The sequence below is a fragment of the Salmo salar genome, chromosome ssa12 (assembly GCF_905237065.1).
Source record: "Salmo salar chromosome ssa12, Ssal_v3.1, whole genome shotgun sequence".
In the NCBI taxonomy this organism is placed as follows: Eukaryota; Metazoa; Chordata; class Actinopteri; order Salmoniformes; family Salmonidae; genus Salmo; species Salmo salar.
The window spans coordinates 73,328,227-73,345,331 of record NC_059453.1 but is presented as its reverse complement, the minus strand read 5'-3'; the positions used below and the strand labels follow the sequence as shown (position 1 = coordinate 73,345,331).

Below are 17,105 nucleotides of genomic sequence, written 5' to 3'. Positions count from 1 at the left end.
CACAGATGTCAATTAAATACACCACACCTACTCTGGCATTATTGCTTGAATAAAGCTAGCCTACCCTTAGACATGAGCTGTCTCACTGCTTACTCTGAACTATGTCTAGTTTCAGTCAATAAAATGAAAACAGCGAACTCATGCTGTTTAGTCGTGAATGAGAAAATATGACTTTGCAGTTACAAGCCAGCAGACACTCCTAGAGCAAACTAAAGCCAAGCGTCCATCCACTCCAATCATCCTCAGAGAAGCCCAGACTACCACAAGGGTGACACGGTCTTCAATTAGCCCTCTTTCCCTGGGATGCAGTGGAGGCCCAGACTTAACTGATATCCCCCTGGTAGAAGAGAAGAGGCCTGGGCTGGTGGGCTCATGCAGCTGAAGTCTGCAGACACCAATCCCCCTGTGACCAGGAGGTCTCCCTGTGGGGGATGATCTCTGCAGAGGTAAAGGATTAGCTCTCCATGAGGAAGTAAATGAATAAAAACTTTGATGCATCATGGGTGGGGCAGGGGCAAGACTAGCAGTAAGGGCAGTTCCCCCATCTTGCTTATTTACAGAGTAGGCTATCAACCATAAAAATAATGCCACTTTATCCCAATAGCAGAGATTTGCATATTTCTTGAGTCTTCAGAAGTATTGAATACAATGGAATGAGTGCCTTGGCCAGCAGCAAGTTGTTGTCATATATTCAGAAATCTAAATATCCGATTAGCTTGGGTCAAATGAGTGAGTTAAGAACTTACACACACACACACACACACACACACACACACACGAGATGACTGTAAATTCTGCATGTTCAAATAGTAACCTACACACTACTCCCAGAGCACTGTGACCTGGCGTCCAAGGGAAGATATGTCTATCCCATAATACTTTCCTGTCATACTGAGCACTAAATGGGAGTCCCAGTACAATTAACCTCAAAAGCCTTGAGGAAATTACAGGAGCTTCACTGTAATAATCATAACCAAATATATCTATTTTTTAATTATCCAGTTTGACAGCTTACATAGTGACGATTGGTAGGTATGTAATATGCATATACTATAACCAGACACAAATTGAACAGAGGTGTGGGGTACTAATGTAGCCTATATTTATATATTTGTGTAATTTGGGTCACAGAGAGCCAAGGGCACCACAACTAGCCCGTTACTACAATGAGCGTTCAGCCATAACGTTAACGTTACTGCACTTGTCAAAATAAGTAACCCCCTCCTCCCCCACGCCCTAGGGGTCGTTACCCAAGGGACACAGTCTCAAAAGGCACCAACCTACCCCCTCCAAAAATGTCCAGGGAAGGTAGTGCTGGGTGTTCGAGAATGTACAACCCATGCAAAGGCACATGCAGACAGCGAACACCAACTAGCTGATACGAGCACTTCTGTTTTTAAATACACAAAATAGTTCCGTTTATGCCTGCTCATTAATGTGTTCCTGTGTAATGCACAAATGCAATGAAGTTCATATAGTTTAGCTAGCTAACTGCTAACGTCAGCCAGCCAGCTCTGTCAGGGCTCTGCCAGTCAGACACGGAAGGTTGTCTGCTCAATAAAGGTCCCTCCCGGCTAGCATGTACACGCTCAGACAAACACGGTCATTAACCGCAGAAGTACAACTAGAGGACCGAGGCCGATAACGAACTTTCATAACAAAATAAAATGTTGTTGCCATACCTTCCCCAAATGCCTTGTATTTCCCTGCTTGGAAATACTCTCGTGTTCCTTTCCTGTTATTCTACACCATTTCTGAATCTTGTTTTTTTCTGATACAGTCGGAATAAACCAGCACAAGTGTAGGAGCAGGGGTGGGAGGAAAAAAATCTATGAATTAGCGTTCCAGAATATAACATGTGACATGTATTCACCCAATGGGCAGAACGTTCAGACTACATGGTCGTCACTAGTTACCACAGTCACAAAGTAATAAACCCCGCCTATTTCTACAATTTATCTTCTTAAAATCTGATTGTAAACTTAACCCTATCATTAACCCTAACCTTAACGACACGCATAACCTTCTCCCTAACCTTAAATTAATACAGAAAAGCAAATTTGTACGAATTTTTACTTTGTGGCTGTGCTATCTAGTGGTAACCGTACTACAGGAACTGTCATGGTCTCCATAGCAACACAGAGGGATTTAACCCTTGCCGGGATTTTATTGGCTCATGCCCTTAAATTGTTACGTAGACAGCGCAGTGTTTGAAAATAATGTATGAGCAAAAAGAGAGAGCGAGCGAAATAGAAAAGAGTGAATGTTGCATTGTGAAATATCTTATTCGATAATGAGGTCAGCATCAATTCTGGATAAGAAAATTGTAAAAATTGGCATTTTCAAAATGATCATATAGAACTACAATTCTATGTCAGCTGCTATCATCTTCCACTAAATTATGGTAATATTGTCCAGAGTACAATTCAGGGCTGGGGGAAGGGATACACCCGTTTTATTATGTCAGAGGGTAGGGGTTACAATGCAGGCAAATGTATTCAAATGTCAGAGTGTAAGTGCTTTCACAAATGCAGTGCATGAAAACACAATAGGCTCTGTGGCAATGCTGATTGGTCAAAGATGTAATAGGGCATATTATGCCATCAGAGGAGGCTGGTGGGATGAGCTATAGGAGGATGGGCTCATTGTAATGGCTGGAATGGAATTTATGGAACGGTATCAAACACAGCAAATATTTGGAAACCACATTTGACTCCATTCCATTTATTCCATTCCAGCCATTACAATGAGCCCATCCTCCTATAGCTCATCACACCAGCCTCCTCTGGTGGCCATACAATTCCATGTCATTTGGGAAACCTCATTATGAGGCATGTGTGGGGCACGGAACCTTATCCTTGACCTCAGGGGGTTGTGCACCATCAGCCAGTCACCCCTTTGAAGCCTCAGTGAGTTTTCCATAATTTTTCTCTCATTAAACCAATGAGAGAAAAATGTCATTTTCTGTTCACACCGCATGTAAGCTACTGTTAAAAGTAACATGTATGACTGAACAGAGGCAGATTCAGAAAAGCAAGCGCTGTAGTTTGAAATGATGACAAGGGATGGACAGGCTCTTTCTCAAAAATCAAAAATGTTCTGAAAGGTGATGTACTTTCTACATTTTTTTGTAATGCTTCAAAGCCTTACACATCAACTTTGAATCATGAGGCTGAGGCTCGAATTTTGACCAATGGTAATAATATGAAGATAGAATAGATTAATTGCTACTGTTTCAGGGTGTGTTTCCTGTAACATGAGCAGGAAATGAAAATGGAGTGCAAATGCTGAATAATTTATCAGAATACTACATATTTGGTTGGACCATGAGTTAATTATCTGCTCTTTCACAGCCCCCTTGATACCTACCTCACAGAACCTTCATAGAGGGGAGGTTTCAGTAACTTGGTTATTCCCAAAAGACCCGTTATTATGAGCTGAAAAGGCAGACAGCAGGATAATGCAATGGTATGCAATACCTCAAATCAACTATGACGAGGTGTGTTCCATACACCATTCTGCCATATCATGAAGCAAATGTGTGTATTATTCATGAGAATCATAATGAAATATTGATGGCTACCTCAGCTTAGTTGATCCCCTGGTTGACAAAAAACATTAGCCTGTCGTCTATGAGCCAATCCCTTTTTCTCATATGCACTAATGCTTTCAACAGCATCATCATTAGTTGAGCATGCAAACTCACAAATCAATATATAAACAGAATATATAGTCCTAGTATCATATAGTCCTAGATCTGAAACTAAACAGAAACCGACATGGATGTGTCTACATTAAACTGTTGTGAGTAGAAGAGTTAGAATAATTGTTTTAAAATCCAGTGCAGTTTGGCTTTCTTGTAAAAAATGTAAAGTAATAAGACCAGATTCTCTGTTGTGGTGCTGTTGTAGACCAGATGTGAGGAGTTATTAGAGAATGGGCTCATTGCATATGAATCACCCAGTTAGTTCAGCACGGAGCACATTCACAGTCACCAAGTGGACAATATTGAAACGTGTGTAGCTTATCAACCTCCTGAAATGAGCTGCAGCAAGGATCACAAAATAACACAGCCACCTGCTGGTGGAAAAATAATCTGCATTACTCAGGATGTGCTACCCTATCTTTACAATGATTAAATTAAATCCACATGAAACCCATAACCAAACAAAAGGAGAACATAACAATCTACATAATACAAAAAAAGGCCTACAATTTGCTCAGCGCTATGAAGTTGTAAGATACCATCTCTCTGAGGTACACTATTTTGAGAGGTGGCCTAGTTGTGAATTCAATTAAGAAATCTGAGATACTGCCACAAGTTCACTGAATGTCCTTGTATAAAGTGAGAAAAAAACCAGTCTGAAACCCCATGATGGGCTGATGGTCTCCCTGAGAAGCTAATGGTTTCATAGCATTAGTGCATCAGGTGATGAAAGGAGAGGAGAAAGAGACAAGTGAATCATCAGTGGGAGGCTGGGACTGACTGACATCCGCTAACTTTATTTTTACTCTCTTCACCTCTTTTTTCTCTCCAGGATCATAGATTCAGAAGACTGACGCTGTACACTCCTATAACAGATGGTCTTTCTATTAACTCCATTGTTGTGATAACAGAGACTTGAGGATGACTGTTATCAATGGGGTTAAAAAGGTGCAGATCATCTCCACAGAGAAAACAGCCTTGGTGAAGGTACCTTACGATACAGAGGTAAGCACCTGTTGATTTCATTGTGCAATGGTAGGCCATTACCATTTATATTTATACTTTTGTCAATGTAGGGTACTCATATTACAATGTGGGCTGGATATACTTTGATGAACGTGTTCGATTATTGGACCTGGTTACTTTACAGTGAATATCTTTCAACTTAGATCTTGCAATCCCTTCCATTATAGTGCAGTAGCTAAAGGGTGCATAAGTAATGTATGCTTTATTGAATGAGTGTCAAATAAATCAATGTGACAAAGGGTAAGCTGAAGAAATTCATTACACAATATTTCTGTGGTACTGTCAGGATCCGGAAAACAACACCTACACTGTGTTGATAGAAGAGAGTCAATGATGAGGGACAAGGCTTGCATTCCTGTGTAATAAGATAATTGTTTGGTATTAAAGCTGAAATAATGAATGTAGTGTACATACCGGACATATTTGACTGGTTAGTATAGGATACAACTGTAACAAAAGCTGATATGGGCGTGGAAACATTTGGCCTAAACTTACTGTGACTCATGCGTAAGAGCTCTGCCAGTCACAATTCCACTCTGACGTACCAGTCAGTTTGAACTGTATCTGCTGGTCACTGTGCATCATCCATAAAACTAAAGGGGGTCTCATATCATAGAGGGCAGAATCTTCCTCAGAGCAGATTTGTTTTGTCTCTGCTGGTTGCCCCAGAGTAAACTCCTGCTCTCTCCTGCCAATATGTTGCAGACAGTAATCTTGTCTGGCATGGAGATTGAAGGCTGCTACTGAATGACCAGCTGCATTGTCAGGTCACAGAGCCTGTAAATATACAGAGTTTGTAAGTTGACCTTCATAGAAATAGACCTATCAACTTAATATCTTATTTCATTCATATATCAAAACTGCTGAACTCCATGACTATGCTATAAAACACAATCACTAAATTACTATTACATATATTCCAAAACACTATATCCATTTTCAGAAATGTTGGTAAATGAGCTTTTATTGTTTGAAGAAAGTGTGTTTTTTCACTATATAATCATATTGTTTTAAAAAATATATTTTTATATAACTAGGCAAGTCAGTTAAGAACAAATTGTTATTTTCAATGATGGCCTAGGAACAGTGGGTTAACTGCCTTGTTCAGGGGCAGAACGACAGATTTTTACCTTTTCAGCTCGGGGATTTGATCTTGCAACCTTTCAGTTACTAGTTCAACACTCTAACCACTAGGCTACGCTGCCACCCCGGACATATTTGTTTAAAATCTCTCTCTTACTTGGTTTAATTTCAGAGTGACAAATAATCATGTTTTCTTGCAAAATGTCTCTCAGAGAAATAAGTAGTACTGCTAGGTTTTACACAGTCAAATGTAACAAATAACTACATTTTAAACAGTCAAATGTAAAAAATGTGAATTTAATATTTGTTAAAAAAATATTTAATATCAGATCTAGATGTAAAACATCTACATTTGACATTTTTGTAATTTAGCAGATGTGCTTATCCAGAGTGACTTAGAGTAAGTTTATTAATCTTAAAGGAATACATTTGTATGTCTCTGTGTCCAGTATGAAAGGTAGAGGTAGATTTGCGAGCCAGTGCTTACTAGCGTTAGGACAATGACTGGAAGTCTATGGGTATCTGCACAATGACTGGAAGTCTATGGGTATCTGCTACATCTGCACAATGACTGTATCTGCGAGCATCTGCACAATGACTGGAAGCTGGTGAAAGCTGGGTGTGAGGTCGTCTGGCAGTACTGTCTGTGAGATGCTTGGCAAAGTGTGTGAAATGCCAGCAGCAGTGCTTGGGTAACAGTCTGAGAGGAAAAAAATACTACTACACTAGACTATTACACTACACCAGTGTCATTTTGCTCTTTATTTAACCATCTTAAATATAAAACCTTATTTGTTCATTGAAAATTGTGAATAACTCACCACAGATGAATGAGAAGGGCATGCTTGAAAGGATGCACATAACTCTGCAATGTTGGGTTGTATTGGAGAGTCTCAGTCTTAAATCATTTTCCACACACAGTCTGTGCTTGTATTTAGTTTTTATGCTAGTGAGGGCCGAGAATCCACTCTCACATAGGTACGTGGTTGCAAAGGGCAACAGTGTCTTAACAGCGCGATTTACCAAGACAGGATACTCTGAGCGCAGCCCAATCCAGAAATCTGTCAGTGGCTTCTGATTAAATTCAATTTTCACAGAACCGCTTGTTGCAATTTCGATGAGGCTCTTGTTCAGATATCGGTAAGTGGACTGGAGGCAGGGCATGAAAGGGATTACGAATCCAGTTGTCTGTGTCATCCGTTTCGGGAAAGTACTTGTGTAATTGCGCACCCTACTCACTCAGGTGCTTCGCTGTATCACATTTGACATTGCCCATAAGCTTGAGTTCATTTGCACACAAAAAATCATATAATGATAGAAGGACCTGTGTGTTGTCCTTGTTAATGCAGACAGAGAAGAGCTCCAACTTCTTAATCATAGCCTCAATTTAGTCCTGCACATTGAATATAGTTGCGGGGAGTCCCTGTAATCCTAGAATCAGATCATTCAGGCGAGAAAAAAACATCACCTAGATAGGTAAGTCTTGTGAGAAACTCGGCATCATGCAAGCGGTCAGACAAGCTCATCTCTCAATAAAAAAAAAAACGTGTCAATACTTTGCCCGCTTGATAACCAGCAAACTTCTGTATGTTGTAAAAGCGTTACATGGTTCTCTGCCCATATCACTGCATAATGCAGAAAATACACGAGTTCAGGGGCCTTGCTTTAACAAAGTTAACCATTTTCACTAGTAGTGTCCAAAATGTCTTTCAAGCTGTCAGGCATTCCCTTGCTAGCAAGAGCCTCTCGGTGGATGCTGCAGTGTACCCAAGTGGCGTCGGGAGCAACTGCTTGCACGCGTGTTACCACTCCACTATGTCTACCTGTCATGGCTTTTGCGCTATCAGTACAGATACCAACACATCTTGACTACCGAAGTCCATTTGATGTCACAAAGCTGTCCAGTACTTTACAAATATCCTCTCGTTGTCCTGTCATGTGTCTCTACACGGGCCTTACTTTTTTTAACCATTTATCAATTTTTGAGCAAACGGAATGAGCAGCAGCTACGTTTGGCTACATACGGACCGTAAGTGGAATTCCAGTGAGCGAGTAAGGTTAATGTGATTGGATGTTAATTATTTGACTAGGCTACCTGTATTTGCCACTGTGATGTTATTTCGCTGTAACGGCTGTCGTAGAGAGGGGACCAAAGCGCAGCGTGTTGAGTGCTCATGATGACAAATTATTTTAACTCAAAAACACTAAAGACAAAATAACAAACAGAAAACGAAAGCGCACAGTTCTGTCAGGTACATAGACTAAACAGAATACAACTACCCACAAACACATGTGGAAAAAAACCCTACTTAAGTATGATCTCCAATTAGAGACAACGAGGACCAGCTGCCTCTAATTGGAGATCATCCCCCAAAAAAACAACATAGAAATAGAAAACTAGAACTAAACATAGAAAACATAGAAAAACACAAAACTCCCCCTGTCACGCCCTGACCTACTCTACCATAGAAAATAACATCTTACTATGGTAAGGACGTGACATTCGCTGAATTGAACTGGTTGAATTTTATTTTTGGCAGTGAAATGAGGCTACTCAGGCGAGAAAAAAACCTCACCCAAATGTATAGCCCCGTTAGAAAATATAAATGAACTGTTTGAAAATGTGAAGAAAATTTAAATATATACACCACAGTTCAAAAGTTTGGGGGCACTTAGAAATGTCTTTGTTTTGAAAGAAAAGCAATTTTTTGTCCATTAAAACAACATCAAATTGATCAGAAATACAGTGTAGACATTGATAATGTTGTAAATGACTATTGTAGCTGGAAACGGTAGATTTTTAATGGAATATCTACATAGGCGTACAGAGGCCCATTATCAGCAACCATCACTCCTATGTTCCAATGGCACGTTGTGTTAGCTAATCCAAGTTTCTAATTTTAAAAGGCTAATTAATCATTAGAAAACCCTTTTGCAATTTCTCGCATGGAATAGCCTTCATTTCTCAGAACAATAATAGACTGACGAGTTTCAGGAGAAAGTTCTTTGTTTCTGGTCATTTTGAGCCTGTAATCGAACTCACAAGTGCTGATGCTCCAGATACTCAACTAGTCTAAAGAAGGACCGTTTTATTGCTTCTTTAATCAGAACAACAGTTTTCAGCTGTGCTAACATAATTGCAAAAGGGTTTTCTAATGACCAATTAGCCTTCTAAAATGATAAACTTGGATTAGCTAACACATCGTGCCATTGGAACACAGGAGTGATGGTTGCTGATAATAGGCCCCTGTACACCTATGTAGATATTCCATAAAAAATCAGCAGTTAAATTCGGAAGACACATTTCAGCTGAATGCATTCAGTTGTACAACTGACTAGGTATCCCCCTTTCCCTTTACTATACTTACTGTACTATACTTTCCTTCCCAATCCAGGAGAACTCAGAGGTTACCATGTCCAGATGTGACTATTATTGCTATTCCTATATTACTATTATTATAGGAAGAAAAAAACATTAATGATTTTGAGCAAAACATCTTTGGTTTGTCCAGATAATGTCTCTCTGTTGCTGTGTCTACAGTATACTGTGGTAATGTACCTTGGACTTGTGTTGTGATCCACAAGGGGGAGCCAATATGTTACAAACAGCTTGACCACAGATTTCATCAGTTTTTTCCTAACTTTGGTCATACTGCCAAAGAGGGCATGGCTTGTTGGGCCTACTGAGTTATCATTCTCAGAATTAATCTTTCAGCGACTGATGGATTCACCAAAAGGATTAATCACAAAAAAGTCAACATCCGAATAGTGTTATCATGAAACTCCTGAGTTGACTTAAAGCAGTGAACACTGGATTTTAACTTTTTTTTTTTTTACTATAATCCTACTTCATGAAACTCAAAAGACACTCAAAAGATCAAAATAAGAATGACCTTTTAGAAAGCAAAAAATGTACGAAGGAAAGCAACTTAGTACAAAGAGCATGTTGATAACACCACTCCTCTTAGATCATGTGTGGCTTTTGTGTGAGCAAATCCACAAACTTCATTAATCTTTTGGATCACATTAATAAGAATCAAACAGCTTTGCATGCTTGTCTGGATTTCCTCAAAGGTGTTCATCAATAGAGGGTAATATATTTAAGTATATAGATGTACTGTATGTCCATGATAAATCAACTTTTGTATATTTAAATGATCTAAATTGGAACAATTGTAAATAAATTGAATGGCTGCAAGTGGATCTTAATGCAAGTTAATAACCTCAAGCACTAATCAAAATCCCAAAAGAAATGGTTAATTTCCACAAAATGAACATTTTGCAATGACCATCTCAGTGTTGGGGAAGCTGCTCTGCAAATATAGTTTACCAAGCTACGTACCAATTACTTCACACTGGAAGAAGTTAAGCTACACTAAATCTAGCCTTAAGAAAAACATAGTTTACTTAATTAAAGTTACTTTGAAAAAGTAGTTCACTAAATCCAAACTTCTTTGTGATAAATGATCATTTCTACACTGAACAAAAATATAAACGCAACATGTAAAGTGTTGGTCCCATGTTTCATGAGCTGAAATAAAAAATCCCAGAAAAAACGTATTTCTCTCAAATTTTGCGCACAAATTTGTTTACATCCCTATTAGTGAGCATTTCTCCTTTGCCAAGATAATCCATACACCTGACAGGTGTGGCATATCAAGAAGCTGATTAAACAGCATGATCATTACAGTTGCACCTTGTGAAAATAAAAGGCCACTTTAAAATGTGCAGTTTTGTCACACAACACAATGCTACAAATGTCTCAAGTTTTGAGAGAGCATGCAATTGGCATGCCTCCTGCCAGGACTGTCCACCAGAGCTGTTGCCAGATAATTTAATGTCAATTTCTCTACCATAAACTGCTTCCAACATCGTTTTAGAGAATTTGGCAGTGTCCAACTGGCCTCACAAACAGACACCACGTGTAACCACGCCTGCCCAGGACCTCCACATCCGGCTTCTTCACATGCGGGATCATCTGAGGGTAAAAATCCATTCTGATTCGCTGGGCCTGGCTCCCCAGCGGGTGGGCTTATGCCCTCCCAGGCCCACCCATGGCTGCACATGCCCAGTCATGTGAAATCCATAGATTAAGGTTTTTGGAATTTATTTCAATTGACTGATTTCCTTATATGAACTGTAACTCAGTTAATCTTCAAAGTTGTTGCATGTTGCGTTTATATTTTTGTTCAGTATAAATGGCAAGAATTGTTCACTGAGGAGTCAGATGTTAACAGAATGGGTAATTTATCCCATTAAACACAAAAACGATGTTTGAAGTGAGAATTAAGCAGGTCTGATGCTGAAAAAATACGGAAATTCTTGCCTAGTTACACATATTTTCTTTTCTTTTTGCAAAAACGTAGTGTGTAGTTCCAGTACTTAGCTACACCGCTACATGGCCAAAAAGTAATTAACTACTGAAAACACTACCAAGATTTAAATTTAGTTTAACTACCACCAAGCTACTGCAAAAAAACACTGCCATCTCAGTCTTCGGACTTGAACCCCATTGAAAACCTGTGGTTTGAAATGAAGAGGGCAGTCCATATCTCAAAAAACATTTTAGAAAACATCTCAGTGTTGTTATCATCACAAGGGGAGGGTGCTTGAGTATTGAAAACAGGGGTGCCAATAATTTTTACCCCTATCTTTTGAAGCATACAATATAGCTCAGTATTTGTAATATTTATTTTATTGTCTTTTTTGCTCATCTTTATCAAGGGTGCCAATAATTTTGGACTTAAAGACTGAAAAACAGCGAATTAAAATACACTTTATGAATTTGTAGTATATTTAAGTATACTTTAAGTATTATTTTTCACGTTGGCCAGGTTTGCAAATAACAGCTTAGGAGGTGAAGGTGTCTCTGTCGTCTCTGAGGTACGCTTGAGTGACCTTACACAGTGCACACATTAATTATCGCAATTCATTTTAATACAATCAAAATACAATTATTATCTAATTATGTGGATTACGACATGCTTTTCTTTTTCTTGTTTTTCTGAGAAAAGCATATTGAAAATAATATTTGTGTTGCATAAAATACTTAACAGTTTGAGTGCCCCTCATATGTTGGTCTGACTCATTAAATGGCAGTCATCTAGGACCTCAGTCTCCTGAGCCACGGCCTGTTCTCCCCGCATCCATCACTCAGACGCTGGCAAAAACTGTCAGAATGGCCAATAGCCTCTACCCCTACTCTCCCTCCTGCCCCCCGGACTTCCAACTTCTCTTTTTGACCTGCAATGTTGGAGCTCGGAGCTTAAGAATGTCACTGCAGTTACATGTGAGACCCTGTGCATGTGACTAATAAACTCATCAAAATCATTATTGTTCATAACATAGAACTCAATCTCAGTGTGATTGACCCTGTCAATGTTTCTCCTTCCTGTAAATGGATAATTAACTATTCCTATATAATCGACAAGTAGTTACCTCCTTGGCAGCCTTAGGTCCTTGTTTGAGCAGATGGAAATCTCTTGAATGGAATGTGGTGTCAGGGAAGGTTTACTAGCTCCTCTGAAACATTTACTTAACTTACATCTACAAGCTTTTTATGGTCCAGTTTAGTATTGTGGTGAGTTATCTTTCTACTGACTGCATGTAACATGCTTGCAGTCACACACGCATTATCTGTTCCCACTACAGTATGTCATTGAGTGTGTTACACCACTATAGCTAGACAGGTTTAGAGAGAGTGAGACAGAGGCTGCCCAGGTTCCCACTACTGCATGACTCAGAGGAAGAGAGAATGAGAGAGGACGTATGAGGCAATGCGCACGTCTGCCATGACTGAGAGAAAGAGAGGGGGGGAGAGAGAGCCTAGAGAGTCAAAGAGAGAAAGAGAGAGCTTAGAGAGAGTCAAAGAGAGAGAGCGAGATAGACAGAGAGAAAGCAAGAAAAATTACTATAATGGTCTGTTTTAGGTCTGTCCTTATAGCCATTACAGAGCTCATGGTGTGTGGGTTCTCATTTTGGGGGGTGGGCTGGTTTAGCAACCCCTCTCATTGATTCGAATATTGTAACAGAACGTGAAAAGCCTGAGCTTCCGAGACTACCTTGTGCTCGACCAAACATTTTTAGACTAATTTGCCTGTCCTTCAGGTGAAATGGAGATACTGTACGTCCGTGACAAATTCCTTTAGCTGTTTCTCAGTATCATTGTAAAGAGTCTAATAAAGGAGAGTCTGTTTCAGTTTCAAGTTTTACGTTTTAATGTCACATGCACAAGTACAGTGAAATGCCTTTCTTGCTAGCTACAACCCCAATAATGCAGTAATCAATAACAATGTAATCCTAAAAACAAGGTAGAACAAAGAGACACAAGATATAAAAATAAGAAGAACATGATAACGTAAGCAAGCATACTATATACAGGGTCAGTTCTAGTACCATATTTACAATGTGCAGGGATACTGGATGGATAGAGGTAGATATGTATAGGGGTAAGGTGAGAAGGAATCAGGATATATGATCAACAGAGCAGCAGCATATATGATGATTGCATGTGAGTGAGTGTCAGAGTCAGTATAAATGTATCTGCATATTATGTGTGTGTGATCAAATGATGGAGTGAGTGTTTCTATATGTGCTGGAGTATCAGTGTGTGTAGTGTGTATTGCCCTGTGAGTGTGCATAGAGTGCAAAAATAAGAATAAAATACAAAGGTCAACTCAGATAGTCTGTGTAGCCATTTTGTTCGCTATTTAGCAGTCTTACGGTGGCAGGTAGCCTAGTGGTTAGTGTTAGACTTGTAACCGAAAGGCTGCAAGATTGAATCCCCGAGCTGACAAAGTAAAAATCTGTTGTTCTGCCCCTGAACAAGGCAGTTAACCCACTCTTCCTAGGCTGTCATTGAAAATAAGAATTTGTTCTTAACTGACTTGCCTAGTTAAATAAAGGTAAAATAAAAAATTAAATAAAAATGGCATGGGAATAGAAGCTGTTCAGGAGCCTGTTGGTGTCAGACTTGATGCACCGTAAGGAAAGGGGGATACCTAGTCAGTTGTACAACTGAATACATTCAACTGAAATGTGTCTTCTGCATTTAACCCAACCCCTCTGAATCAGAGAAGTGTGGAGGGCTGCCTTAATCAACATCCACGGCGCCCAAGGAACAGTGCCTTGTCAGATTTTTACCATGTCAGCTCGGGGATTCGATCCAGCAACTTTTCGGTTACTGGCCAAACGCTCCTACCCGCCAGGCTACCTGCCGCCACCGTACCACTTGCCATGCGGAAGCAGAGAGAATGGTCTATGGCTTGGATGGTTGGAGTCTTTAAGGAATTTCTGGGCCTTCCTTTCTGATATAGAGGTCCTGGATGGCAATCGAGCCAGAGATTTAGCGTGTCATCAAATATTATGGTGAGAAACCATATACACTGTATCTTACCATTAGGGACAAACAGCCTATGCATCAATGTTCATATTGAAATACAAATGGAAATGTGCAGCACTGCTCCATTTGGTTCAGTTGATTGTAAGGAGTGTTTTGATGTAACGTTGTGAATGCAAGCGATGGGTTCACCTGAGGTGAGTGAACATGAAAGGCCAAGCTGAGCGCTAGGCTAGTGGCATTGCTGCTATGTCTGGTATGATGTAGTGGTTTGGCCCATTCACACGCAGACTGTAGAGAGACCTGAGGCACCTCAAAAGAATGAGTTAACATGGCATTTGTTACATGACGCCAGTCTGAAGATTTTTCACCCCACCGATCTAGGCGTATAATGTCATTTTTGTGATTTTTACATCATCCATTTTGGTGTAAGGGAAGGTTTACCAGCTGCTCTGAAACATTTACTTAACCTACATCCACAAGCTTTTTATGGTCCAGTTTAGTATTGTGGTGAGTTATCTTTCTACTGACTGCATGTAACATGCTTGTAGTCACGCACACATTATCTGTTCCCACTACAGTATGTCATTGAGTGTGTTACACCACTATAGCTAGACAGGTTTAGCGAGAGTGAGACAGAGGCTGCCCAGGTCCCCACTACTGCATGACTCAGAGGAAGAGAGAATGAGAGAGGACGTATGAGGCAATGCGCACGTCTGCCATGACTGAGAGAAAGAGAGGGGGGGAGAGAGAGAGAGTCAAAGAGAGAAAGAGAGAGCTTAGAGAGAGTCAAAGAGAGAGAGAAAGAGAGAGAAAGAGAGAGAGAGACTAAAGAGAGTCAAAGAGAGAGAGAGCAAGAGAAATGACTATAATGGTCTGTTTTAGGTCTATCCTTATGACCATTACAGAGCTCATGGTGTGTGGGTTCTCATTTTGACTCAGAGGAAGAGAGAATGAGAGAGGACATATGAGGCAATGCGCACGTCTGCCATGACTGAGAGAAAGAGAGAGAGAGAGAGTTCACAAACCTGTTCTACTAACACACTGAAGCCCCAGGACCAGAACATCCAATCAATCAGAATAAAACAAATTACAACACAATCAAAACAAAACTACATTGCTTATTGGGAAACACAAGCACAAAGCAAAATGCAGTGCTATCTGGCCCTAAATCGACAGTACACCGTGGCAAACTATTTGACCGTGGTTACTGATCAAAACCTTAGAAAAACCTTGACAAAGTACAGGCTCAGTCAGCACAGCCTTGCCATTGAGAAAGGGTAGACACAGGAAAATCTGTCTCCCTGTAGAGGAAAGGCTGTGCAACCACTGCACAACAGCAGAACCTGAGACAGAGCTGCATTTCCTGACAAAATGTAAAAAAATGTAATTTCCCCAAATTTGAAACCCTTATTCAAAGTTTCAAAGACCTCTGATGAGAGTAGGCTACCCATCCTGTTGGGGGAGGACGCAGAGAGCTGTGGGTTGGCAGCGCACTACATTGCTGTGTCTGACAGACCAATCAACCAGCACATGTCCTCTACAGTATGCGTATTGTTATTGTTCAATGTATGGTTATTTTGACCCTTGGTTATTGTTGTTACTGTTGTCCCGTTGACAATTTTGATTCTTATTATTTTCATATTGTAAATATCAAAAGTAAGCTTTGGTAATATGTACATTGTTACGTCATGCCAATAAAGCAAAATTGAGAGAGAGAGTATGAGGCCATGTGCACATCTGAGGTGGGGAGAGAGAGAGAGATACGAGTGAGAGAGAGCGAGAGAGGAAGAGAGAGAATGTATGAGGCAATGCGCACGTCTGCCATGACTGAGAGGGAGAGAGAGAGCCTAGAGAGAGTAAGAGTGAGAGGTAGAGAGAGATGTGTGAAACAGCACGGTGACCCAGCCTCTGACAGCTCAGCCTCACCTGTCTGTGAGCCCAAACCAGCCAGATCCTGATTGTACTGGCCGGCACACACTGCCTCACACTAGTAATGCTTTAATAATGAATCATCATCCTCCATGTAGGCAAAGGAACACAGTGTGTGACAGCTTGGCTCGCTTTTGCTTTACTGCCACTGTGTAAATGTAAACTGGTGGCTACAGGGTTGTCACCAACTTCCTCATCGGATAACCACACAGAGCCATAGATATCATATGAAACATTTATCACATGGTGGGGGGAAAGATGTCTTGATATGAAATAGACTACTGTAAAATTATTGCAACATTTAGTTTTAATGAAGAATTAGTCAAATGGAAAGCTAATAAACTAGATTAACTAACTATAGTGTTCTGATTAGTGGTAGAGACTGTTCAATAGGTATGTGGAAGGTCAGCCAACAGGCAGTATAGTAAAGTACAGTACAGTAGCTGACTGAGCCTTGTGAAGAGGAGCCTGGCCTAACTCTGGTCACAGCAGCCAGACCATAGCCTGTGTTGGCTGGGTCACTAAGGCTCAGCGATGCTCCAGTGCCTTTTAAAAACAGAGGGCTCGCCTCTAATCCTGGGTGACAGTCTGTTTTTCTATTTTGCACTGTTCCAAGTGGAACTGCCGATGAAGTTTTTCTAAATGGACATAATGAATGCGGGAGAGGGAGGCTTGTGTCCAAATGGCTGATGTGTGTCTGAGCTTATAATGTGCTGACCTTTCTCTTTTATTTTACATGTTAACCCCATCATAACACACTTACTGTGTTCATAAAGAGTTCACAATCAGTTTTTAAAACATCTAAATTCTAGGTCTCTCAGACTCTAAGTTAGGATTACAGGCATTACTTTGAATAAGGAAAGAATGTGTCCAACCATATTCAGATAGTCTACATTAGAGTGTGGACACTTGTGTGAATGTAAAACGTGTTCATAGACCAGTCCCAGGACGTTCTGACTGGCCTGGCAAGTTCAGCTCCTACGGTCTTTATTCTAAACTGTTGCCATGCATCATTGTGGG

General features: G+C 40.3%; 1 protein-coding gene across 4 annotated transcripts in view; it reads right to left on the bottom strand.

The window, feature by feature from the left end:
* Positions 1-17,105, bottom strand: part of LOC106565865 (polyhomeotic-like protein 2) — a 104,827-nt gene that overhangs the window by 47,961 nt on the left and 39,761 nt on the right. For 2 of the 4 annotated variants that reach the window (XM_014133480.2, XM_045691756.1), the window contains exon 1: positions 1,683-1,854. The exons of the other annotated variants lie outside the window; for them this stretch is intronic. The gene's annotated coding sequence lies outside the window, so the exon portion shown is untranslated. Of the gene's footprint in view, positions 1-1,682; positions 1,855-17,105 lie in introns of those variants that run through there. 4 annotated transcript variants of the gene reach the window in all.